The sequence below is a fragment of the Muscardinus avellanarius genome, assembly GCF_963383645.1.
Source record: "Muscardinus avellanarius genome assembly, chromosome: 7".
Taxonomy (NCBI): domain Eukaryota; kingdom Metazoa; phylum Chordata; class Mammalia; order Rodentia; family Gliridae; genus Muscardinus; species Muscardinus avellanarius.
The window spans coordinates 93,289,503-93,316,564 of NC_137793.1; the positions used below are offsets into that span (position 1 = coordinate 93,289,503).

The window sequence follows — 27,062 nt, forward strand, 5'->3', positions numbered from 1 at the left end:
TTATTTGCAGACATTTAATTGGCATTCACTCAATAAATACCAAAGTGCACCTTGTGGGCGGATTTGAATGCTAATGTCTGAACTACAGGCATGAAATCAAAATGTTGCATGCTTTCATCACAGAATGCCTTTGCTAATTAAATTTTTTCTTCAGTAACTGCACAGAAATGGGATTCATAGGGAGCACGTGGATATTTAAAGTTATTTACTTCTGCCGTGTGACTTTTTTTTCCCCCTCTGAAAACATTTGTTGTACAGATTGGTATTTACCAGGTGGTGAGAAAGTTTACAGCCTCAACATTTCCTTTCATTTAAATTAATGAACAACCCCTAAGCTTGAAAAGCTTGCATTATGGCATGCATACTTAACATTTGAAGAGGTAAGAAGCACATTTGAAAAGCACAGGGTGAGCTACTAGGAGTTAATGTGCCTTTGTTTTTCCGTAGAGGGCCTACAAGGAAGAAAATCAGTTATGGCTTTTCAGATATTTTCAAAAAGGCAACAGGAGAACTTATCTTGTTTTAGAATTATGTAACACTCAAATTATTTGGTATGGATTTGTGTCAAAGATAACACTCGGGAATGTTTTGTAAAGAAGCAAACCTCACAGCAGATTTATTCTCAACTCCAATCCAACATTCTTTGATGAGATCATCTCAAAATGTTATGAAAATAAAAATATTATTTTTCTCAAAAAGTTTCACCGAACAACAAAGTTTTAAAACTTACATATGATTCATTTAAGTGAGAACAGCATAAGTTATACATGTTTGTTTTGTATATATTAACAACAACAACAAAAAAAATTCAACATTGCAGTAGGCCAGGTTCAGCCTGCTTGCAGTGGGCTGAGATGGGATAGAAAACAAATTGTCTCTGCTGGGTCTAATTTCTCTCATGTGTATTTCTCATTTGCCCTGAGAGTTTTGCTTTTTTTTTTTTTCTTTTTCTTTTTCTTTTTTCTTTTGCAGTACTAGGGATGGAACCCAGGGGCATTCTACCTCTGAGCAACATCCCAGCCCTATTTTTTTTTTTATTCTTTATTTTGAAACAGGGTGTCACTGAGTTGCAAGGGACCTCAATTAAGTAGCTAAGGCTGTCTGTGACCATGATCTTCCTGTCTCAGCCTCCCCGAATGCTGGGATTACAAGTGTATGCTACCATGCCCTGCTGGAGTTTTGCTTTGAATGGCCCCATAACCTTCCTGGAGCCCAGGGTTCCAGCCACTGACTCTGCTCCTCATCTTGGTCGAGCTCTGCTGTGAATGGTGCCTTCCACAGGATGAGTCGCCTGGGTGCTGTCTCACCTGTACTCTCAAGCAGCAAATGAGCACAGTATCCTCTAGGTCAGGACAGGCTGTATGCTGAGTATTAGTCACCGCTGACTCCTGCTATTAACTGATGGGTTAAAAACTTAGGCTAAAAATAGCTAGCTTAGCAATCGGTAAATGATCTCCACCCTGATTTAAATTGTGCTCCGCATTTTCTGTTTAGCAGGTGCATTTCACCCACTTACCTTATTTCTGTCACTTACGAACTTCTCTAAATTTCTATCTAAATGGCAGCTGTTGTCACACCAGAGTGATCACAGAGAAGCACTTTGTTCAGGAAACAATAAGGTGTGCTTGCTGTTTGATATAATGGTAAAAAATTGTAAACACTGTGTTCGTGTCAGCTCGTTTCCATTAGTTTGTTCACTATCACTTCTTATCATTTAACTGTTTCTTATCACTTAACTGCCCGGCTTACGATGGGCAGTGTGTGGGTCAGGAGTAGTGGTGCCCACCTGTAGTCCCAGTTGAGAAAAGAGGATTGCAGGTCTGAGGCCAGCCTCAGCAGTGCGGTAAGAATCTCAGCAACCTAGCAAGTACCTGTTTCGAAATAAGAATCAAATAGGGCTGAGAGTGTAGCTTGAAGGTAGAATGCCTCTGGGTTTAATGTCCAGTATGATAATAAATAAATTTTAAAAATTTTTGAATATTATCCCCCAAATAAATAAAGATCTGCAGTATGTGGACGACACTACTACAAAGATGTTGTAAAAGTTATTAACACATAGATAGTAAGTAGTAAACACAGTTTATCATAGGAGTAAGTACAGTTATTATTAGTTGTTAGTATGAGAAGAATTTTTTAGGGGGTGGTTAATGTTTACATAAGAATGATACTCCACTTTCTAAACTGGATTTCTATCATTTTTATCATCAAAAAAACTGGGGGAAGCTATAATAAGTGCATTGAGTAAATTAAATATAGTAGTTGGAGTAAAAATAATTTTGTTGGATGCGGAAAGAGTTCGCATTTTGATTGGGTTTCAGTTGAGCAATAAATTCCATTTCTTAGAAAATATGAAGAATTAGCTTAGAAGACTTGAATTAAGACCATCAATTGTATCTTTTTATTTTTATTTTTTGGCAGGTCTGGGGATGGAACCCAGGAACATTCAACCTTTGAGCTACAACCCCTGCCCTATTTTTTTATTCTTTATTTTGAAACCGGGTCTCACTAAGTTGCAGAGGGCCTCACTTAGTAGCTGAGGCTGTTTGCAAACCGCGATCCTCCGGTCTCAGCCTCCTGAATGCTGGGATTACAAGTGTGTGCCACCACACCCGGCTTTCAATTGTATCTTTATAGTTGAATGCTTATACTCTGACACATGTATATTCTTACATAATATGTACTGTCTTACATAATAATATGTCTTCTAGGTAATTTTTCTACAAGGTATTTTTGCTGTGTTTATGTAATTCAGCAGATATTTGATAAATACTTGGTACATGTCTGATAATAATGATGCTTATAGTCTTAAAGATCTTACAATGTTTTGGGAATATTTTGTAGCAGAATTAGTATCCTGTTAGTAGTAGGAATGAAGTGGTGGTGTATTACAGAGAAAACAATTAATTTGACTTAATAATTTCTACCTCTGCTTAAAAATTACAAGAAGATATAAAGAGGAAGAAAATAATAATTCATAAGTTAATACTTTAGGAATTGTTAAAGGCGCTTTTATATCTATAAAAGAAAAAACAAAATCTATAACTAGTAGAGAATGGTTATATTTTATGTTCAGAGGGAAAAAGCCTTATCTAGAAACAAAATATATGATAATAGAAGCATAAAGGACAGGCCAAGGGAAATTAAATTATATTGTTTTAATTTTTATGCCATATAATGCCAAAGCCCAAAAGCAGACATTTAAAGTTTAACCAAATCCCAGGGTGGTGGTGCACTCCTCTAATCCCTGTACTTAGGAGCCTGAGATAGGAGGATCCCAGGTTTAAGGCCAGCCTCAGCAACCTACCAAGACCCTATTTCAAAATTAAAAAATAATAAAAAGGGCTCAGGGTGTAACTCAGAGGAAAAATGACCCTGGTTCAGTGCCCAGAACAACAACAACAACAACAACAACAACTAAAACAATAACAACAACAACAAAACAAATAACCAACCAACCAAACAAAAATTAAACAAAGAGATCTAGCCAATGCCAAGAGCTCTGAAATAAAAGTGGGTCATTAAATATACCTAATACAGAAAAAGAAAATTCTGTACTCAAAGTGGAGCAAAAAAAAACCCCACAAAAGCAAGAAATCCAAAATAATCAATGGAAAACATTTAAACCAAACACAAGCAAAACTTAAGATGCAAGAAAACACGTAGAAAAAGTATGCTTAACGCATCCTTCGTCCTCCTCCACTCCTCATAGCAGCTTCCACCTGTTGGTGCCGCCTGAGGCAGGACCAGAGCGTGCCAAGAGGAAGCATTAGAACTTGGAAGAGTAGGGGAGCCTGACACTAGAATACGGGCCTGTGACGACAGATTGAATGAATCAGGACATAGGGGCCGTTGAAACTTGGAATCCCCTGGAAGGTGGACATTGGCTGGGGTGAATCTAGACCGCCAGCCTGCTCTCCAAGAGTTCAGGAAGAACGAAATAGCTTGGCTGACGATGGGAAGTTTGAAAAGATAAAGCACAGGGGGGCTTATTCCTGTTTCCTCAGTTAGGGCCCTGCAGTCAGGGAACTGCTGGCTCCTAGGAGCAAGGACTCCACACTTGCTTCCCCACTGGCTCAGTGAACAGATATACAATAACTTAGAACTACATGGTGGCACATGCCTGTAATCCTAGTACCTGGGAGGCTGAGACAGGAGAAGTACATATTTGAGGCCAGCCTCGGTAACTTCCCCCAGCCTTCAGCAACCTAGAAAGATCCTGTTTCAAAACAAACAAACAAACAAAAAAATAATAAAAAGGGGTTGGGAATCCAGCTTGGAGGTAGAAATATTTTGAGTTCAATCCCTAATTACCGCAAAAAACAAACGACCCCACATTAACTCATCTAAGAGGATCAGCAACCAAAGTCTAGAAAAATAAACAATAATAACCTAGATTAGTCCCTAATAAAATAAGCTTACTCAAGGAAATAAAAAAAAATGAAGGAATAAATTTGGAGGTTATATTCCACTTGATCAATTCTGTAGATATCAGTAAGAGATATTTAAAGAGGGCACAAGCCTGAAGATCAAAATGTAAGAATTTATGTGATATATTTTGTAAAAGTCACTTCACTCCAAGGACAAGAGGAATCTTCTTCAAAATTTCACTAAGAAAAGAATGGGTTATATATTTATTTACTTATAAATTATATATTCACTGCCTAATCTGCATAACTGCAGATGTTATTGAGTATATGTGAATATGTTAGGTGACTGAGGGACCTTGAAAATACAATGACATTTACAGACATGGTTATTAAGTTGATTCCTCCATATCGTCCAGGCGTGCCCAGTCTATAGAGTTTAGGTATTATCCCAGTCAGTAAATACAATATATAAAATCAGTTAATGCAGAATATAAATATAAGATAAGGAAGGGGACAGAGGGGTGCTTTTGGAGATAGGGTTTTCACAGAACTGCTGTCTAAATAAGTGGGATTTGAAAAGAGAAGTACATTAAATATGTCTGTTAATGCCTGTGCCAAGCTGAGTACAGAAGCTATAGGTACTTCTTTGAGGAACGTGTTTAGATGAATGTTGTAATAGCTAAAAGCGATATATAGATTCGGTGCAATCCCTATCAAAGTACCTATGTCATTCTTTACAGAACTGGGGAAAAAAATGGATAAAATTCTCATGGAAGAACAAAAGAACCAAAATAGCCAAAACAACTCTGGGCAATAAAAGCCCTGCTGGGGGGCATCATGATACCTGATTTCAAATTAAACTACAGAGATATGGTAACAAAAACTGCATGGTATTGGCCCCAAACCAGACACATAAACCAGTGCAATAGAGTAGAAGATACAGAGCAAGTCTTCACACTTATAGACAGTTGATTTTTTTTTTTGACAAGGGTACCAGAAATATGCTGGAGAAAAGACAGCCCTTTCACACTAGGGATTGAACCAAGCAAAATTTTATTTCCAATTCTTAAAAAAAAACTTTTTTTTTGAGACAAGGTCCAACTAGGTTTCTGAGAATCTCTTTAAGTTTCTGAGGCTCATCTTGAACCTGAGATTCTGCTATCTTAGCCTCCTAAGATTACAGACATGTAAGACCATACCATCTAAGACAGCCTTTTTAACAAGTGGCATTGGAGCTGTGCACAGTGGCATATGCCTGTAATCCCAGTACTTGGGAAGCTAAGAAAGCCGGGCTTCAAGTTTGAGGCCAGCCCATCAACTTAGTGAGACCTGTGTCAAAGTGAAAAACAGAAGAGGGCTGGGGGTGTATCTCAGAGGTAGAAGGTTACTGGATTCAATTCCTAATACCACCCCCCACACAAACACCCACACAAAATAAGTCTCCCGAAATGGGATATCCAAATATAGAAGTGTGAAATTAGACCCCTGTCTCTCATCCAGAACAACACACAACTCAAGATGGATGAAAGACCTAGAAATTGGACTGGAAACAATTACTAGTTCCTGTTGTAGTACAAATGCTCTACCATGTGGAATAGGCTGTGGGGAGACGGACAGAAGCTGACATCTGGCTGACAGGTCACTGTGGGATTCCAGGAAGGGGTTATGAAGCCCTCGCCTGGGAAGGTAGCAAGGTAGTGGGCAGCGATTAGATTTGTGATCTATTTTGGAGCTAAAAATGAAACAGTCAGGATGAAAAATTGGACATAAGATATAATAGGGCAAATATTTCTTTTCTTTTCTTTTTTCTTTTTTTGGTGGTACTGGGGGTAGAACTCAGGGGCTTTCTACCTCCAGGCTATACTCCCAGACCTATTTTATATTTTATTTGGAAACAGGGTCTCACTAAGTTGCTGAGAGCCTCACTCAGTAGCTGAGGCTGGCTTCGAACCTGTAGGATCCTCATGTCTCCGCCTCCCAAGCGCAGGGATTACAAGTGTGCGCCACCAAGCCTGGCAAAGGCAAACATTTCAAAGATGTATTTGAGGTTTGTATTCTGGGTAACGGTGTGGATATAGGGTGTGATCTATCAGGATGGGGAAATCTGGGAAGGAACATAAAGAGAAAGAGAAATGCCAGTGGAGCAATGGAGGAGATTCAGAGGAGGAGGGTAGTGATGTTATGCACAAACACACCATTACCAAAGCCAATCTCAGTATCATGTACGGAGAAGGGGAGGGAGCCGGGGGAAGCTCACCAAGTGCTGTGAGCATGTATGCCCCTCTCACTCTGAACTATGTGATGATGGGAGGCTATAATGCACCAATAAAAGTATACTAATGAAAGAGGAAGAGAAATAAAGAAAGTGTTCTATTTGGGATGCTTTTTAGGAAGCCAAGGAGAGGTGTTCAATACTATGTAATCGATGTAACAGTAGGAGACTGGAGTTCAGGAGGAGGGTTGGGACCAGGTATAAAAATGTGGGAGTCATTATTCTACGGATGCTCGGGAAAGTCAAAGGATTAAAAGAGAGCACCCTTGTAATCCCTCTCATCAAAATCGAGACAAATCAAAACCTTCACAGGGTAGTAGGTCACATTATATTAGGATAAAGAGCATGATTTATAAGAAGTGACCTATGGCTTCAAAAATGTGGCCATTAAACATACAAAGTACAGATGAGTATAAAAATACAATGAGAACTTGATATAATATAATTGAAACAATTTTTTTATAAAGAATCGTATTGCTAAAATGGATCTGAGATTTTTTTCATTTTCCACTTCTGCAAACATAGCCCTCTTCCCTATACCATCCAACCCAGATGGTTGTCTATTTTAAACCTTAGTCAATGTCAAAGCTTTTATAGTACATTTTTATTATCAGACCATTTTTCTACCATTGCACCACCAAAGCCAGGCTGAATTCATACATCTTTTTAAAACACCATCATCTCTTTTTTTTTCCTCATTCAGCATTCCTCCTCCATTTTACATTCTGTCTTTCCTTTCTTATTAACTTTTTCTATGATCTATCTCCTTAGATTTGCTTAGACATTTTTTTCCAGTGAAAGAGCTAATTCTTAGAATCCTCCGAATCATGAAACAAGGCTGCTTCTCTTATCATTGTCTATTTGTAAAGTCTTTAGATTATTTTGTCATATTATACTTTATCCTCTTTCTTGCCCATACTCTCTGCTAATGTATTTTAAATTATTTTGATTGGGAGTGTGGAGAGGTTCATTTTAACCCCTTCTTTACCGAGGTATGTCACTTACGTTGATGCTGGATCCTAGGCCAGGGTTTAACTCTCACTAATATTTTGCTATGCAAGTATCATATAGGACATTTCTAATTTTTCTCCTAATAGTTCAGGTTCATTTAGCCACTCAATACTCTTTGTAGAGTTCCTGCCTATTATCCCCCTTCAATTATATTTATTATGAACCTTTGTGTTATCTTTATATATAGATTTTTGGTATTTATTTTTAGGTTTCTGGTTTGCTAGCAAATTGATTTTAGCATGTTCTAAATATCTCATTTGAATTTCATATGAGCTTGTTCCCTCTAGTGCGCCTACTGCGAAGGTGAAGAGCCACTTTCAATGTTTCCAGTTATAATTAGGGTTTGCATTGACCATTGAGAGCACTCAGTTTTCTTTTCTTCTCCCAAAATACCCACGGAATGGTTTAACTTTTCTCCCCAGGACTGTGCTTTTTTGTTTTGTTTTTCTTTTTTTGTTGTTTGTTTCTTAGCTTTTCTCTAAATCATTTTCTACTTTATGAATTCAAACAGAGTCATCAGTGCTGGATAACTATTGAAATCAAGATAATTTATATGAAAGAATTTTGTGAATTATAAGGTACTATTCAAATATTAAGTGGTCTTTTTATTGCCATAATTTAGGGGGCATATTTCCTAGTTTTGTAAAAGGATAGTTTTTCTTAGTTTATTTTTCTCAGAACATTAATATAGATTGCTATCTGGAAGGACATTAATGAAAAACAATTCATAGGATTCAAAGATAGCTTGCTGGCGCCATGTCCACCAAACTCTTCGACTTCAGTCAAATGAGAGCCTCTGTGCGTCTCAATTGACTTATTTGTCAGGTGGAGAGATAAAAATATTATATATAAGTGAAAACTAGGATGTTCTTTCTAATATGTGGAAGCCAGAGAGAAAATGGAACATAAGAGAGACTCCAGACAAAGAGGCAGCAGCAATCTTTAGTTGAGTAAAGGCGGCCATCTAACTGTGGGAAATGTGGAGGGAAGAAGAGGGAGGCATTCTAAGGTGCATGACATACATTCACCAACATATATCCTAGTCAGTCACTCAGCTGAACGCGAGAAGGAGGGAGGGGAAGGGAGGCGGTGGGAGCTGGGGAAGGGCTGAATGATCGGTGTGTGCATGTATGCCTTTGCCATCCTGAACCTCATACTGATGTATGATTACAATGCACCAATAGATATTTTAAAAGTATTTTATACATTTTAGCAGAAGCTATAATGCAGTTTTTAAAATAGACATATACTTATTATAACCAAATCTACTGAGTATAGTCTAAGTGTACATTTTATATAAAGCTTCCAGGCAGCTGAGGTGGAAGGAAGCATGTAATTTTAATTAGTGATCATTATCAGAAAGAATAGAACACACGTTTCTCAGTGCAATCAACACTTGCACGGCGCAGAACTCAGTCATCTCTTTCAGTAAGCAAAAATAATACAGGGAAAGAAATTATTTGTAATAATTCTAGGTGAAAGCACAACATATGTTATTTCTATAATAATTTTATGACACAAATAGCATACATTTCCTGCCCATTGGCTCAAATTTTTGCATACATTATTTCATTCAACTTTTTCAATACCCCTATGGCACTGTAAGGTCTGTGCTCTTATCTCTAGTTTATTGAAGAAACAATGTCAAAAGAAGGTAAGCATGTCAAAAAGACTGAATCAATATTGGTCTGACTGTGCTTTATCTTCTTTTCTTCGTGTGTGTGTGTGTGTGTGTGTGTGTGTGTGTGTGTGTGTGTGAGAGAGAGAGAGAGAGAGAGAGAGAGAGAGAGAGACAGACAGACAGACAGACAGACACTAGGGATTTAACTCAGAGACGTTCTACCTCTGATCTACATTTCCAGACCTTTTGTTACATTTTTTCTGGCAAACAGAGTCTCAGTAAGTTTCTGAGGCTGTTCTTGAACTTGCGATCCTCCTGTCTCAGCCTCTCAAGTAATGGGATTGCTGGCATATGCTACCATGCCCAGCTCTTTGTTTTCTGTCCAATGCATATAAAGTTTTAATGTTAGTTTGGAAGCTACTATTTCAGGAAACAATATGTTATTACAGAAATTTTGGGTCTTTGCAAGGTGTAACTTCATTCTAGTAAACAGAAAAGGTAGAGGAATAGCCGGGTGCTTTGGCGTTCACCAACTGAGACAGGAGGGTTGCAGGCTTGAGGCCAGCCTCAGTAACTTAGTGATCTTCAGCAAGTTAGCTGGACCCTGTTGCAAAATAAAAAAATAAAAATGGCTAGTATAAAAATTGTAGTAGAAGTATAATTTACACTTTTTTTCAATATAATTTTCTCCCCAGACATTTGCTAAGAGTTAGAGATAAGATTATCAATGTTCTCCAGCTTTCCAGGTCCTGCCTCGATCTGACTAAAAAATCTCTACGATGCCTGCAGCTTTCAAGACTATCTATAAACTGATAACCTCTGTAAAAAAAAAAAAAAAAAAAAAAAAAAAACAACAACAAAAAAAAAAAAACATTCTTTCCTCTTCTCTCTTTTCTGACATTTTTTCCCTATTTTCTCTGGCATTTATTCCACTACTCATATAATCTCTTAAATCGCTCAGTGGGTCTGGTCTCTCTGCCAACAACCTTGCTCCCTTACAATATATATGTTTTTTTTCTCCAAATATAATAAGCTTGTTTTGATTTTATTATTTAATTTTCCACATGAAATCAAATCATTACATTAGAATATTTTTACTACTCTTTTGCCAACTATTGTAGTTCTGTAATTCTATCATATATGGATAGAATGGTTTTCATTATTTTGAACGAAGCACTAAGTATATTTATACAAGTGTTAAAAACTATTTGTTTCTGAACACGTTTAGATTAAACACAAACAACGTTTGTGTCATGCTTTATAACCTCTCTTAGTAACCTCAACTTACACTGTATCTACCCTTCATCAGGAGACCCCAGATCCTCATCTCTCTTTCTGTTCTTGATGACATTGATAATTCCTGATTTGTGGGCTTTCAATGAAATGTTGCCTCTGCCTTGACTGTTCTCCACTTAGTTTTACATATATATATATATATATATATATATATATATATATATATATATATATATTAAAATATAAATCGTTTTTAGATCTCAACTCATATGGCAAATCCTTAAGGAAACCTTTCACACAACTCAGTTAAGGTTCCTGAAAATCCTGCTACCCCATCCCACATCAGTCCTTCTGAAATACTCAAACTTCTGTTATCTTAGATCACTTGCCTCTCTCATCTATTTTTATCTTTTAGTTTTAAAAATATGTTGCAGAAATAATGCAAGTCTGTACAGTAAAAAGTGAATTAAGAAAAATAAAACTTTGATTTTGTTTTGAGTTCAATATGTCCAAAATTAATGATTCTTCATTATAGAATAATTTATAAACTACTTTTTTTAAAAAATGCTTTGATTTGGTGCATTGTAATTATACACCAAAGTGAGGTTCAAATTGATAGAAATAAATTGATTGTGTGAGCAGGTAGAATGCCTCTGGGCTCTTCAATCCTATGTAACACCCCCCCACACACACACACAAACATAAAAGCACACACACATACACACACATACACACTCAAATGATAATATATACACACAGGTGTTGGTGTATTTTATTTCAAATCCTACCCTACTACTCACCCCTGCCCATGCATATTAGGGAGATTGCTAGTGATACCTTCATATACGAACTATTTCCTTCATCAATTCTTCTTTTTCTGGTCCCCACTCCTCTCCCCCAAACCCCTGATACTATTTTACTGCTCTCACTACATGAACTATTTTTCTTTCTTCTATTGGACATTTTTTAAAGCTTTTGTATTTAAAAATGTATCAAAACCTTTTGGGTGTTTATATTTTAGATGGGCATAAAGCATGCATGTCGTAGTACGAGGAATGGTGTTATGTGAGTCTTTTTCTCTACACTTTGTTAGCAGTTGACAGTGGGTAAAATATTCACGTAGGAAAGGCTGAATCGCTTAGTCAAATTTTATTTCCTTTGGAATATTTATCCTGGTTAATAAGTAGTTACGTAACTATTAGTCATCCAGCTCACGATGTTGTAAGTTGGTTTCTTTTCATTACAAGGAAGGATTCAGAATAGTGGCCTCAGAAGTAAAGCACCTCGCGGCAGCATCTTCCTACTGATTTTTCCCTTAAGAGAAAGAATACCCTAGTTCAAAAACTTCTGAGTATGTTTTTATTATTTTTACTTACACAAAATATGGGACAATTAATAAAAAGTTTTATAACCTTAGTGCTCCCATTTATGGGGAGAGAGACCCTTGACCAAATCTTTGACCTTTTCTGCCCCAAGACACTGCTTCCATGAAGACAGGAGTTAGGCCAGATGCATCATTCTCAGCTGGCAGGCTATTGATCCCACCTTTGGCCTGGATTGTCCATGAAGTATCATTAAAGGTGTGTCATCCTATGGCATTGAAAGTTGTTAAGAATGAGGATCTAGCCAGGCATGGTGGCTGGATCCCGGTACTTGGGAGGCTGAGACAGAAAGATCACAGGTCCAAGCCAGGCTCAGCAACTTAGGCAATGAGCAACTTAGTGAGATTTGTTTCAAAAATAAGTAAAATAAAAACTAAAAGGGATTAGGGGTACAGCTCAAATGTAGAATGACCTTGGGTTCAATCTCCAGTGCATAAAATAAACTTAAAAATATCAATGCTGTAAGGATTATATCTGTAGATTTTTTTTTAGCTGAGTTTTATTGTGGGAGAAGGTAAAGGAAATAGTATGCATATTGTATATATTGGATTTTATAAACATTATTTAGTTAGATCATGTGAAAAAAATAAACATAAGATTTTCTTAAGTGGCACTATTTTGAAATAGTAATATGTTAATTGAAATATTAATATTTAAAAATATCTTTAAAGTTAAATAATCAAATATGAGAAGGTTCTCTACCAATTTTCTGAGCATAGGAGCAATGATTGCCATGTCAGTATTGGCACAAGTCATGTTTTGCAGTACATTTCTTTAGTGTGTATCACTAGCTTCCTGAAATTGCACTTTGGACAAAAACCATTGATCAGGACACTGTTATAATTGTCAATAAAAATGAATCATTTGCCTAGGAGCCCATTCTGCATAGATACTGATATATTTGACATTAGCTTCTTAGCAGTGCAATAAACCAGGAGTTGGGCCAGAAAGATTAGTTGAATGCTCAGGTAACCAGCTAATTTTCCAGAGCCCATTACTCAGTAACAAGGCTCTAGGGATGTGTAAAAGGCAGAAAGACTGGTCAATATTATTCTCCATGAAACAGATATAAGTTTATTAACCATTTCTTAGAAGGAAGACATTTCCTCAATTGAATCTAAGCAGGGTTAGGAAAGTCAGCGTCCTATGATTATGATGAAGTTTTTCTGTTGATGAACATAACATTTCAGTATTATACTTTAAAAAACAGATTTCAGTAAGTGACTTCACAAAAATAAAACTTACTTTAGCTACGGGAGCCTTTTCTACTGTTCTCTCAGTGTGAAGTAGCAGGCTAAAGTTCTAACTTCTCTCTTACTTATTTATTGATTGATTTATAGTACCAGGGATAAAACTCAGTGACTTTCTACCGCTGAATTATACCCGCAGCTCCATTTTATTTTTTATCTTGAAAAATAAGTTGTAAACGACTTCAGTAAATTGCTGAGGCTGGTCTTGAACCTGTGATCCTCCCATCTCTGCCTCTAAAATCCTAGGATTTCTAACATGTGCCATCACACCCAGCTTTCTCTTTTATTTGTAATGGTTACATTTGGTCCATTTCTGATAGGATAAAATCAATTTTATTTTGTACCTTACTTGATTTCTAAAAAATGTTGAACAGAGATTGACTATTTGGTCTTGTTAGGAGGCAGTAACTAGTAAGATATGTTTTGTTGGAACATAACTTATAAAGTTACAGATGTTTATTTGACTTATTTCCTACTATATATGTGCAAGGGCTTTGAAACTGAATGCTCATATTACTAATATTTTTAATGCTGGGATTGAACATGAAAAGATAGAGAGGAATAACCTCTTCAGTCTTGCAGAATGGGGTAATAAGTATTTTATGTGCATTATTTGACCCAGCACTTGTTCATTTGTTAATATTGTATGTTGGGCAGCAAGGCTGTTGAAGCCTCAACTTTTCTACTTGACAGTGGAGGTTAAAATTTTCTTCAAAAAGGATCTGACAAGTATGAAATGATAAAATGCATTAGGTCAGTTTCTTTGGTTTTCATTACAACCTCTATACCCAAATGTTTCTGTGACTTTTGATCTGAGATTCCTCAACAAAAATACTTGAAAGGAAATTTATATTTCTTCTCCAAATTGTCTGCAATTTTTTTTTTTTTTTCGGGTCTGTGGATGGAACCCAGAGGCATTTGACCTCTGAGCTACACCCCCTGCCCAATTTTTTTATTCTTTTTTTTTCTTTATTTTTTATTCTTTATTATTATTTTTTTATTCTTTATTTTGAAACAGGTTCTCACAGAGTTGCAGAGGGCCTCACTAAGTAGCTGAGGCTGTTGGCAAACCACAATCCTCCGGTCTCAGCCTCCCAAATGCTGGGATTACAAGCGTGTACCACCATGCTCAGCTGCATCTTTGAAATAACAATAATTACCCATTCTTTTGGGCAATCCCGATGTGTAAGAGTTGTTCTTAACATTCCCTGCTCTGTTACACATTACACAATCAGTGTATCCAATAGTTTGTACCTCTTAACCATCCTGCAGATGGCTTTGCTTCTGTCTTTTAGTCAACACCCTGTTTATCTAAACAAATCATAGCCTCTTTGTAGCAACAGCCATGTGCAAATTTTACATATATCTTTTCTGGATGTATTTCAGGAAGCCAAAGTGACTTTTAGGAAGTACTCATACCATGGGTCATTGCACAACTCATCTTAAAAGCATCACTTGCCTCTTGGGATGTATAAAAAAAAATCTGTAGTTTGTTCTAAATTTCCTGTATTGTCAAGATTATTCCTATCTTTGTATTTTTAATCTCACATTATTGATTTTTTCTCTGTTTAGGGGTCCTCCTTTTATTCATTATTATTTTATTTTACTTTTTTCATTATGGTAACTCTATGCTTTCCTAGAATGCTGTCTTCCTTCTCTGGAGAATAAAATCAGAACTATTCTTTTTCAGTGAAACATCACTTTCTGAATTCTGGTTTACCCAAAGTAGTCAAATTCCTCTGTGACAGCATATGGATGATTTAAATTGATTCTAAACTATATCCAGTAATTGCCTTTGACTATAAGGATTTGGTCTGTTATTTTTACCTGTTGTAATTTATTTTGGTCATGTCTCTGATGGTCTTATCTTTATCTTATTATATTTTCCATTGTATTGTTTGTTCAACTTTATTCACAATTCACAGTGGGAAATTGCCTCTTATATTGAGACACAGTACATAAACAGAATCTATAAACAGAATCCATGAGCCAAAAAAACCCATGCTACTGCCATCCGTATACATTATAATAATAATGATCCACAGGATGATGAGTCTATACAAGCTTAACAGACTACTCAGCAGATATTTTTACTTTGTTTATATCAGTAATGGTAATAATAAAACAAGAGGAAATGTAATGAATACAATTCAACATAATTTTAATATAAGAAATAATATGGACCAGCAGCTGACAGTATGGAATCCATTTAACTGGGCTGTTTCATATTAGACAAAACAAAACAAAACAAACACCAATCCTAAGATTGGTATAGTCATGTCATTTCTGATAAACTAGTGATTTGTTCTTCACCAGTTGAGTGAAAGAGGAAAAAAGTAGATTAAAAATACATAAATCATGATGTTAATCCTGGCATGAGAGTACATGCCTGCAATTCTAGTACTTGGGAGGCTGAGACAGGAGGAGCGCAGGTTTGAGGCCAGTCTCAGCAGCTGAGTAAAGCCCTTAGTAACTTACTGAGACCTTGTTTCAAAATAAAATAAAATTAAAATAAAATAAAATAAAATAGTAAAATATATAGGGTTACTGATGTAACTCCATGGTAGAATGTCCCGTGGTTTTCACACACACACACACACACACACACACACACACACACACACACACATTCAAATAATATACAATCCCTGGCACACACACACACACACACACACACACACACACACACACACAGAAATAATAATGATGTTAGCTTTCTTAATGGAAGAACATTTAGTTTAAATGAGACATACAAATTAATACTTTCTTGGCATTTTATTTGTTCTCAGTATCTATTACACAGTAGAGTCATTCCTTTCTCGGTTCATGTGGTTGATTCAGGAAGATGCCTAGGTGTTTGAACCATTTCTTTAAAATTATTCTCAATGAGACTTAACACTATTATAGTTAACAAAAAAGTGGAGTTTTTTTTTTCTTTTTTTGGAAGAATTACAATTTTGAGACCTCCATTCCATATGGCGTGCTTTTTGGCAATCCATGTTTCAAATAACTGCAGTATTCATGAACAAATCTCTCTGTTCTAGTAGCTTCTGTGAGCAGGATGGCAAAACTTCCATGCTCATCCAGTGCTCAGCATGGCTGCTGCAGGCCTGTATTTCTATTCTCTGCTTTGTCAAAAGTACTCACGGTTAAACTTTGCAGGAAGGTAATGAAAACGACCAAGTCTGTGGATCTTTAAAATGAATGACACATCTTACTAAAGTGCATGTATGGGGGTGTCTAGCATTAAATCAAAATGAAGGGTAGAGAAGGAAGGCTTATAAAAAGATTGCATATTAAGTTGTATATTTTGATTTCTATTAAACAAACAAATAAGCACTTCAGAGCCCAAGAGTTTTCATAGTTACTTTCATTTAAAAATGATTAATTCAGAAGTGTGTTGTACAGGACATGGACAAAAAGAAAATTTATTCCAGGATTTTGGGGTTAAAGTATTTTAAAATACTGACAGTACACCAACTATGGCCTAACGCTCTCATAGTTTACTTCCCCAAACACTAAGCTTTTCACATACTGTATCAAAACCAAAAAGTTTGGTAGCTAGGCTTAATAAATTCTATGAAAATTAATCTAGCTATTTAAATAAACATTAACTTATTAAAAGAAATTACAATTCTTTGATAAACGTTTAACAGCAGAACTTTGGGAATGGGCTTATTGTCTATTTGGCTTTTTGATTGCAGCTCAAGAGCTATAGACCAAACTGAGTTTAAACTGATGGATTCTACGGCAATAAATCATCAAACTCAAGCTAAAAGAGCCTTTGAATGAAGACACAAAACTAAATAAAATATCAAACAAAAGGCACATACTAAAGATTAATTACATGAAAGATGAGTGCAATGATATTCATAACTTCTCATTTATATCTTCATTATTTTATATATATAAGAAAGCTATATCAAGTAGCTGGGGGGGGGGGTACTTGAAAGGCTCAGACAGGAGGATCACAGTTGCAAAGCCAGCCCCAGCAACTCTTAGCACGAAGATCCTGTTTACATTCACAAGCATATCACAGTCACTCACTAAGCCAAATATGAGAAGGAGTGAGGGGGAGGGAATGGGGTGGGAAATGGGCAAGGGCTGAGTGATGTGTGCATGTATGCCTTACTCTTGTGCACCCCATGAAGATAGATGGCTACAATGCACCAATAAAAAGAAAAAATTGTAAAAAATATTAAAAAGGGTTGAGTATGTCGCTATGAAATAGTAGAACTCACCTGGGTGTAATATCCATTACCATTACCACAAATAAATAACTTAATTAAAGACAAGTAGCTTTACTTTTTTCATTCTTAATAAAGAGTATATATGACTACTTTTTGGAACTGAAAAGATTCAAACTGTAAACAAGTTATTATTATGTAAAGTATAGCCTAAAAAGTATAAAAACATCTTATTATAGGTATATGTAATAAAATAAAATGTATAAGTGAATCAAGCATGCATATCTTACAGGAATGTTAAACCCAGCAGTTCAAAGATGAAATAATTTTCCCCCACCCTGCTGTAAAATTTTCCCAAATATTCCTTACCACATGTCATTATTATTCATTTTCTTTAAACCTCATATTCATACATCAGTAAAAACTGATTAAACAACATACAAAACATACCCTTTAAGATCTGTATTTTTTCATACAGTTCTAGTCATTTAGTCAACCTCCCATGCATATTCATTTAATTATAAGACTGTATGAAATTCCCAAGGATATGTATCATTTTTGGTGAATGTTGATAGTCAATAAGTTCTGAGTAGGTATTTAAGAAATATTTGGTGGACATTTTGCCCTCCAGTCTGTATATCTTACATACATATTTACTTAACTTTAGAAAAATGGTAAATGTACTGTGCAATAAAATATCTAAGGTATTTTATTTTATGATCATAGGATAATAGTGCTATTTAAGCTAGGGAGTAAACTAAGTGGACATTCTTATAAAACCAGTATAGTATTAAGCATTTATCTATGTGAATTAATTTTCAAATTCAATTGTGAGTTCAATATTCAGAATATTGAGCACAATTGTGCAAAAAAATGAATATGTAGAATTTCCATGTAATCATACACTTCTTTTTTACATATTTCAGTGAACTATATAAATATACACATGTTAGTATGTAGATATGCTATCTTTTGTATAATCGTAAATTAAATTATTCAAGTAACCTCTGTGACAGCTAATCTTTTGAAACAAATTATCATCCTGATGTTGACATTTTTCTCTGAAAATAGTGCTTAATATCTCTCTCTCTCTCTCTCTCTCTCTCTCTCTCTCTCTCTCTCTCTCTCTCTCTCCTCCTCCTCCTCGCTAGTGGCTTTACCAAGAATTAGTTGTCATTTTCTGTAAATGATGACAAAAACCCATCCAAAGGTCAATTCATGTCAGCCTGATTACTCTAGGTAAATAGTTAAAGATTAGGAGTTTACCTTGCAAATTGCCTAACTTTTTTCTTTGGGCACCTTCTCTGATTACTCATGTTTCCACTTTTATAACAGTTGGGACTTGCCACATTTTGAAAGGATTTAAAAAGATTGCAGCTATTTATTAACACATGGATGATTTTCTGTTGCTAATAATCCTGTTAGCACACCCATATTAAAAAAAAGAAATAGACATACGATTTTCTTGTTCCTCGTCTCTTTCTCTGTTGTTAATAGCAGCATGTATAAATTTTATCACATAGAAAACAAAGGCTTTGTTATAATTCTGCATATATAGTTGGCCCATGTATTAAATATTTGACTCATTTTCATGCTCTTATACGTCTCATGCAGGGAGAACAAATCCATCACAAAGTTACTACTGGATTCACTGAACAGTAATATATATTAGGCATTTCACGGAGCATTAGCTCTTTTAATTTTTATAACAGGCAATAAAGAAGTTAATATTATTACATTTACTTTCCAATTGAGCATGAAGTTTAAAAAGCTCGAGTAATTTACCTAGGTTAGCACTGAACAAGTAAGAAATATTTGGATATTATTTACATTATTATTAGTAGTAGTACCATTATAAAGTCATTGTTGTTTGCTTTAGATTTTAGAAACTCTTTTTTATTAGGGCTTTAAGAGTCTTTTTCCTATTTTTATCTTCATCTCTACCATCCAGCACAATTGCTGGCCTTAGTAAGTCATCAATACATTTATTTGTATAAACAAACGTGACTGACTTTTGCAATATTCGGTAATCATTTTTTCATTGTGAAACATTTAAGATTTTATAGAATCTACTAGTTTTATATAAATCTTATTTAATTTTTTTTTGTGGGTCTGGAGGTGGAATCCAGGGGCCTTTGACCTCCAAGCTACACCCCCTGCCCTGTTTTGAAACCGGGTCTCACTGAGTTGCAGAGGGCCTCACTAAGTAGCTGAGGCTGTCCACGAACCGCGATCCTCAGGTCTCAGACTCCTGAATGCTGGGATTACAAGCATGCGCTACTACTCCCAGCTTGTATAAATATTTTTTATTATTTAAAACTTCAGAGATATTTTTATAGTAGAGAAATTAGAAGAAAGTTGTTTTCACTTGCAATGTTCCATCTGCCAGGTAAAATGGCTAGTGCTTGTAATTCCAGTACTTGAGAGGTTTAAACAGGAGAAGCAAATGAGCAAGACCCTGTCTCAAAATAAAATTGACTGGGTGTGTAGCTCGATGGTAAAATGCCCTAAATTCAATTTAAAGTACCATGGGGTGAGGGTTGTGCTGGGGGTATAACTTAGAGGTAGACTGCCTCTGTGTTCTATCCTCAGGACAAGGAGGAAGGAAGGAAGGAAGGAAGGAAGGAAGGAAGGAAGGAAGGAAGGAAGGAAGGAGAGGAAGGGAGGAAGGGAGGAAGGAAGGAAGGAAATAGTGAGCCAACCAATATGAAGGCACTGGGTATATACCTGTAATCCCATCAACTCCTGAGGCTCAGGCAGGGAAATAGTGATAATAACCTGAATCAACATAAAAATAAAATAAAGTAAAAAGAGCTGTTTATGTAGCTCACAGATTAAGCATCCATGGGTTCAATCCTCAATACTGCAAAAGAAGAAAAAAATTAAAAAATCAGTCACTAAGGATTCGAGTAACTTTTATGCAAATTAACTGAGCAAAAAGTTAATTGAACATGTTTCAATATTGGTTTATTTTTACATCTTAAATTGCAATAAATTAGTTAAAGTGTTTAGGAAAAAGATACAGGGTAATAAAAATGTTGGTATTCAATATTTTGTAGAGGGAAGGGGGGATGGAGAAGGCGCCAAGCGGGGATGGGGATGTGAGGCTATGATGCATCAGTAAAAGTATAAAAAATGCTGATAGTAATTAGATATAACCTAAACAGAGTATTCCTTTTTTTTTTTTTTGGTGGTACTAGGGGTGGAACCCAGAGGCTTTCTACCTCCAGACTATACTCTCAAATCTATTTTATATTTTATTTGGAAACAGGGCCTCACTAACTTTCTGAGAGCCTCACTAAGCAGCTGAGGCTGGCTTCAAACCTGTGCAATCCTCCTGTCTCAGCCTCCCAAGTTTAAGGGATTACAAGTGTGTGCCACCATGCGCAGCTAAACAAAGTAATTCTAAGCAAGTTATTTATTTATTTTTGCAGGTCTGAGGAGGGAACCCAGGGGCATTCAACCACAAGCTATATCCCCTGCCCTATTTTTTTTAATTTATTATTTATTTTGAAACAGGTCTCACTAAGCTGCAGAGGGCCTCACTAAGTAGCTGCGGTTGTCCTCCAACCACTTATCCTCAGGTCTCAGCCTCCCAAATGCTGGGATTACAAGCGTGTGCCACCACACCTTGCTTCTAAGCAAGTTTTTTTTTTTTTTAATAAGCATCCACAATGGCTCCTGTCTCATCCCTGGCAATCTATGCCAGCTTAACACATTGCTTTCCAGAGACACTATTAAACTTCACAACAGAGTGGTCTCAAGATTTCAAGATATGAAAGAAAGAGCTGGCAAGGTCTCTTTTTAAGTCTTATTTATTTATTTATTTGTTTGTTTGTTTGTTTATTTATTTATTGTACTAGAGATTGAACCCAGGATCATTATACCTCAGAGTTATACCCCACTGAGCCTTTTTTCAGTTTTTATCGTTGAAGCAGGGTCTCACTAACTTGCTAAGGCTGGCCTTGAACTTGTGATACCCCTGTCTGAGTCTCCCAAAATCTAGGATCACAAGCAAGGGCCACTGGCAAGGTCTCTTAAGGGCCAGGATCTGCAAGCCCACAGTGACTCTTCCACCACATCTAGGGATCAGACTGAGCTGTTAGAGCTGTCTGGATTCAACGATATCTTTATAAGATGAACGATAATATCACTGCAGAAAGGAGCTAAAATAAAGAAGCTTGATTTTTCAGTTATTTTAATAATCTATCATATTACAAATGAGAGTGCTCTTTAGTCAGGGAGCACCGTTAGCTTTACAAACTTTACACTGAGTCATATCTAAGATATGTTTAAGTAGCATGAATATGACAATTATAAAAAGGCTGTATTAAAAAACGGACAGACTAAAGACTAGGAAGCACAGTAGGAGACTTAGTCAAGCAAAACAGAGCAAACTCTATAACATTTGCATTCTTAAAATTATGTAACTTAATTGGATTATATCCCTTTTAATTTTATTTTCTAGTGAGGTATAAAAGTTATTTATAATTGTTTGCATTCTATCATGTGTATTATAAATAAAATTGCAAGAGGCCTAACTCCACAGAAATAGCTTTGGTTTTCATATGTTTCTTCTCTTTGGTTATGTTAGGCTCCATCTGAGTTGTCTAGTCTCATAATTAGCTTGGCAATATTACATAGGAGCAGCTGAGCAAGTAAATTGATATGAATGAAGTTATTGGTCTGGGTGTGCCTGTGGCTCTCACAAAATTCCTAAACATAAAACCAGGGCAATTTTGCTGAACTATTTGGAGAACAGTTTCTGCTTTAGAAGTAAAATGGTAATCACTCTATTTACTATTTACTATCTTCTCTCTCTTTTTTTTTTCTTTTAGTGGTACTGGGGATGGAACCCAGGGGCCTTCTACCTCTGGAATACACTACCAGACCTATTTTACATTTTATTTGGAAACAGGGTCTCTTAAGCCAGATGAGGCTGGCTTTGAACCCGCGTGATCCTCCTGTCTCTGCCTCCCAAACTCAGGGATTACTCGCGAAGGGATTACAGCGTGGGCCACCACGCCCAGCTCTCTTCTGTCTTTTGAGTGATCCACCTATTTACATATCCTTCTACCAAACAATTCAATAGGTTATAAAGTAACATTAGAAAAAGTGTTAAGGTCGGGCGTGGTGGCCCACGCTTGTAATCCCCACGCTTGGGAGGCGGAGACAGGAGGATTGCACAGGTTCGAAGCCAGCCGCATGCTCTGGTTTAAGAGACCCTGTTTCCAAATAAAAAAGAATAAAAATAAGTCTGAGAGTGTAGCCCGGAGGTAGAAGGGTTGCCGGGAACCCCAGTACCACCAAAAAAAAAAAAAAAGAGTTAAGACAATCGAATATTTGTTATATGTAAATTAAATGATAGAGAGATTATCTTGGGCTGGAAAATGAATCTCTGAAATTTAAGTATTGGATATTATTTTATTTCTTCATGGTTGTCTTCATTGAGCTGTCTGCTTGCTATACACAGAAGCTATAGTGGGTGTCCAAATGCGTACAATGATTTTTTGACAGCTTTATAAAAGCATAATTTCCACACCATCAAATCCACTCATTTTAAGTGTAAATTCAATCTTAATTTAACATAGTTACAGAGTTGTACAGCCAGTATCACAATCTAGTTTTAGAACATTTCCACCACCATATTCCTACCATCAGTCCTAGGCAACCACTAATCTGCTTTCTGTCTCTTTTCTGAATATTTAATATAAACAGAAACATATGTGTTCTTTTGAATCTGACTTCTTTTACTGCGTAAGTTTTTACAGTTTATCCATGGTGTAATGCGTGTCAATACTTGAATCCTCTCCCTCCCTTTGTTCTTTTTTTTTTCTATTTCCTTTCTTTTCTGAATAGTATTCTATTACCGTATTATTCCATTTGTGTTGCTATAACAAAATGCTTGAGCCCAGGTAGTTTATAAAGAACATAAATTTGTTTTCATGGTTGCAGGTTCTAGGATGCTCAAGACAAGCTGCAGTAGATTTGGTGTCTGGTGAGGGCCTTCTCTCTGCCTCCAAGATGGTGCAATGAGCTAAGACCTTTCATGGAGAAAGGCAAAAATGCAAACGTGGTCCTAGCTGGTACTCTAGAGCTTTTGTATAGGGACTCTTTCTTATCCGTAAAGTATTTGCTTATGACATACATTAATTTTTGAAGTCCTCATCTTTTAATATATTACACTGAGGACTTAGGTTTTAACATGAATTCTGGAAGAAACACAGATGTCCATGCCATAGAATTCGGCCCCTGCTTCTCCCAAATCTTTGCTCTTTTCACATACAAACTTTATTTATTCCATCACAGTAAATTTTAAAACCCTTAATTTGTTCCATCACCAAGTAAGTCAAAACTCAACAAGGCAAACATAAAACTTGAGGCTTGAGGATATTTTTCTCTGCCTCAAAACATAACTTCCAGACATACTGGATAGATCTTGGTCCCCAAGAGTCTGGGATTTCTGACTCCATGGCTTTTCCTAGCACAGAGAACATAGTAGCTTTCACAGTTGGGAGCCTGGTGGCTCTATCATTCCCAGCCTGGCACTGCACCTTGGTGGTTTTATAGTTAAAGAGCCACTGGAGAAGCTTCAGCTCCTAAATCTCTATAGGAGTTGTCCTGGTGGGGACTTTCGACGGAGCTTCACCACTGTGACATTTATTTCCCACGGCCCCAAGATCCCCGAGGATATCCTCCAAAGTCAAGGCAGAGGTGGAAGTAGCCTTTCCTTCATAGTGCAGGCCCCCTGCACACCCGCAGTCAGCACCTTTGTGCACATCCTGGAGGTGAATCACCTGTTCCTCTGGAGTAGCAGCCCAATTCACATCTGCTGCAGCTGGAGCTGAACTTGAGTCCACTCCAGTCACACTTAGCATGGCTCCGGAGCATGGTGTGCTGATGCAAAATCAGAGAATTGAGGCTGCTCGGAGCACAAAGCCAGATGTCCCACGGGCACCTGGGGGGCCCTCCTTGAAACTGCTCTGCCCAGCCCTGGTGCCGGCATGTCAAAGATCTCCAAATGCTTTCAGTTATTCTTCCATTTTCTGGATGAGTAGCATCTGCCTGGCTCCCTTCTATTCCTACTTATCTTCAACCTTTGGTGTTTTCTCCTGAAACCCATTTTTATTCTTTACTATCTGGCCTGGTTGGGAATTTTCCAAATCTTTATGTTCTGCTTCTTTTGATAATACCATTTTTAATTCATTTCTCTCCTCTCTCATTTTAGCATACAGTTAGGAGATGCTGCGCAGCACCGTAGGCACATTGCTTAAGAGAATTCTTCTGTGAAATAAGCTAGTTCATCCTTCTTGAGTCCTGCCTGCCACAAAGTATGAGGAGAGGTGCATAATTCAGCCAAGTTAGGCACCTCTTTAACAGGATGGCCTTTCCCCTAGTTTTCAACAAAATATTCATCTTTTCTGTTTAATAACTCATCAGATGCCCTTTGCTATATATATTTGACTACTTTTTTCATGACTGATTACATAATCTTTAAGATTTAGACTCTCAAATGTTGTCTTCTGAGCCTTCACTAGAAACGCCCAGAATACTGTATTTAGAGAAATCTAAACTTTTTTTTGTCATGTATATATACCCCCAGACCCTTCCATCCTCTACCTATCACCTACCAAATACACACACACACACACACACACACACACACACACACACACCTATTGCTATAACAAAATACCTGAGCCTGGATATGTTATTAGCAAGATAATTTATTTATTTATTTATTTTTAAAATCCAGGCTTTGTGGTATACATATGTAATTCTACTACCTGGGAGGCTGAGACAAGAGTATTGCTGTTTCACTGCCAGCCTCAGCAACTCAGGGAAGCCCTCCACAACTTAGTGAGATCCTGTTTCAAAATAATAATAATGCTGGCCATGGTGGCGCACGCTTGTAATCCCCGCGCTTGGGAGGCAGAGACAGGAGGATCACGAAGGTTCGAAGCCAGCCGCGCGCACTGGCTTAGGAGACCCTGTTTCCAAATAAAAATGTAAAAATAGGTCTGGGAGTGTGGCCCAGAGGTAGAAGGGCTTCCAGGAACCCCAGCACCACTAATAATAATAATAATAATAATAATAATAATAATAATAATAATAAATAGGGCTGGAGGTGTAGCTCAGATGTGTAATGTCCCTGCATTCAATCCCAAAAACACACACACATAAATAGGTGTGTGCATATACTCATTCTCATTTTTTTTGGTATGAACCCTAGGGCATTCTACCTCTGACCTATACCTCCAGCCCTATTTTATTATTTTCATTTTGAAACAGAATCTCACTAAGTTGCAATTAGCCTGATTAAGTTGCTGAGACTGGCTGTGAACCTGTGATCCTTCTGTGTCAGACTCACAGGTGCTTGTGTGTATAACTTATACTATTATTGGTACATTGTAATTATCCACCATAATGCGATAGTTGTGACAGGAACATTCAGCCACAATGGTGTGCTTTCCTCCAGATCCCAAGCCATTCCCTCTTCTTCCACATAAATGTCATTGGGATGGGTGTTGACATTTTCATATATGTCCTTAGCATCATTTGAACTGTCTCCTTCACCATATTTAATTTACCCTCAAGAACATTTATTTCTAATGCCTTTAGAAGCTAGGAAGTCCAAGTTCAATGTCTGATGAGGACATTCTCTCTACTTCCAGAAGGATATTTTGTTTTATTTTCACATGACAGAAGGTAGAAGAACTAAAAGGGCCTAGCTAGTTCTCTCTAGCTTTTTTTATAAGGTACCTAACCCCATGTATGAGGGCTCTACCTTCAATTAAAAAAAAACCCTAAGGAGCCCATCTGTTAATATTGCTGCATGTAGGACTTAAGTTTTAACTTGAATGTTGGAAGAGGAGACATCATCATTGAAATCATTGCAATCATACTCTGATTTTCAAGCTACATAGGTCATGTTCTCCAACATGCACGGTATATTCATTATTTGCAACTGTACCTAGTATTTTATTTTAAGTCAGTAGCAGCACTATTTCTAATGCCATTTTTTTTGTGTGTGTGTGGTACTGGGGTTTCTGGAAGCCCTTCTAACTTTGGGCTACACTCCCAGATCTATTTTTAAACTTTTTAAAATTTGGAAACAGGGTCTCTTAAGCCAGTGGGGCTGGCTTCGAACCTGTGCGATCCTCCAGTTTCCGTCTCCCAAGTGTGGGGATTACAAGCGTGTGCCACCATGCCCGGCTTTTCTAATGCTATTTTTAACAAGTCTAATTTGGGGACATCTTGACAACAGTTCCCATACCACTTCCTTACTTTCCCATCATCAATTGCTTTAATTAGAGGACTATCCCTTTGAGAGTCCTGTGGGGTGTTAGTTTGCTTACTGCTTCTATAACAGAACACTTGAGGATGGATAATCTCTTGTGAACAGGAATGCACTGGCTCAGAGTCTGGGGGCAGGAGAGTTCAGGAGCAAGGTGCCTGCTGCTGGCAAGGGTGTCTTTGCTGCACCATAACTTGGTGGAAAGCATCACACACTGGGGAAACCTTGCTTGAGAGAGGGTGAGCCACTGCCATGCTCGAGGGCAGAGCCTTCATGACCTCATTTCCTCTTTAATGCCTCACCTCTTTAATACTGTCACAAGGACAAATGCATTGCAGCTTGAGTTTTGGCAGGGAGAACATTCAGACCATACCTTTGGACAGTCGTTAAGCCTTTGCTGTATATATATACATGTAAACACTCAAACTTCTCTCTTCT

The 27,062-nt window shown here is 37.0% G+C and overlaps 1 protein-coding gene across 3 annotated transcripts in view; it reads left to right on the forward strand.

Annotated features, from left to right (window-relative positions):
- Positions 1–27,062, forward strand: part of KCNT2 (potassium sodium-activated channel subfamily T member 2) — a gene marked incomplete at both ends in the record, with an annotated part of 363,001 nt that overhangs the window by 151,281 nt on the left and 184,658 nt on the right. The window lies entirely within an intron of this gene.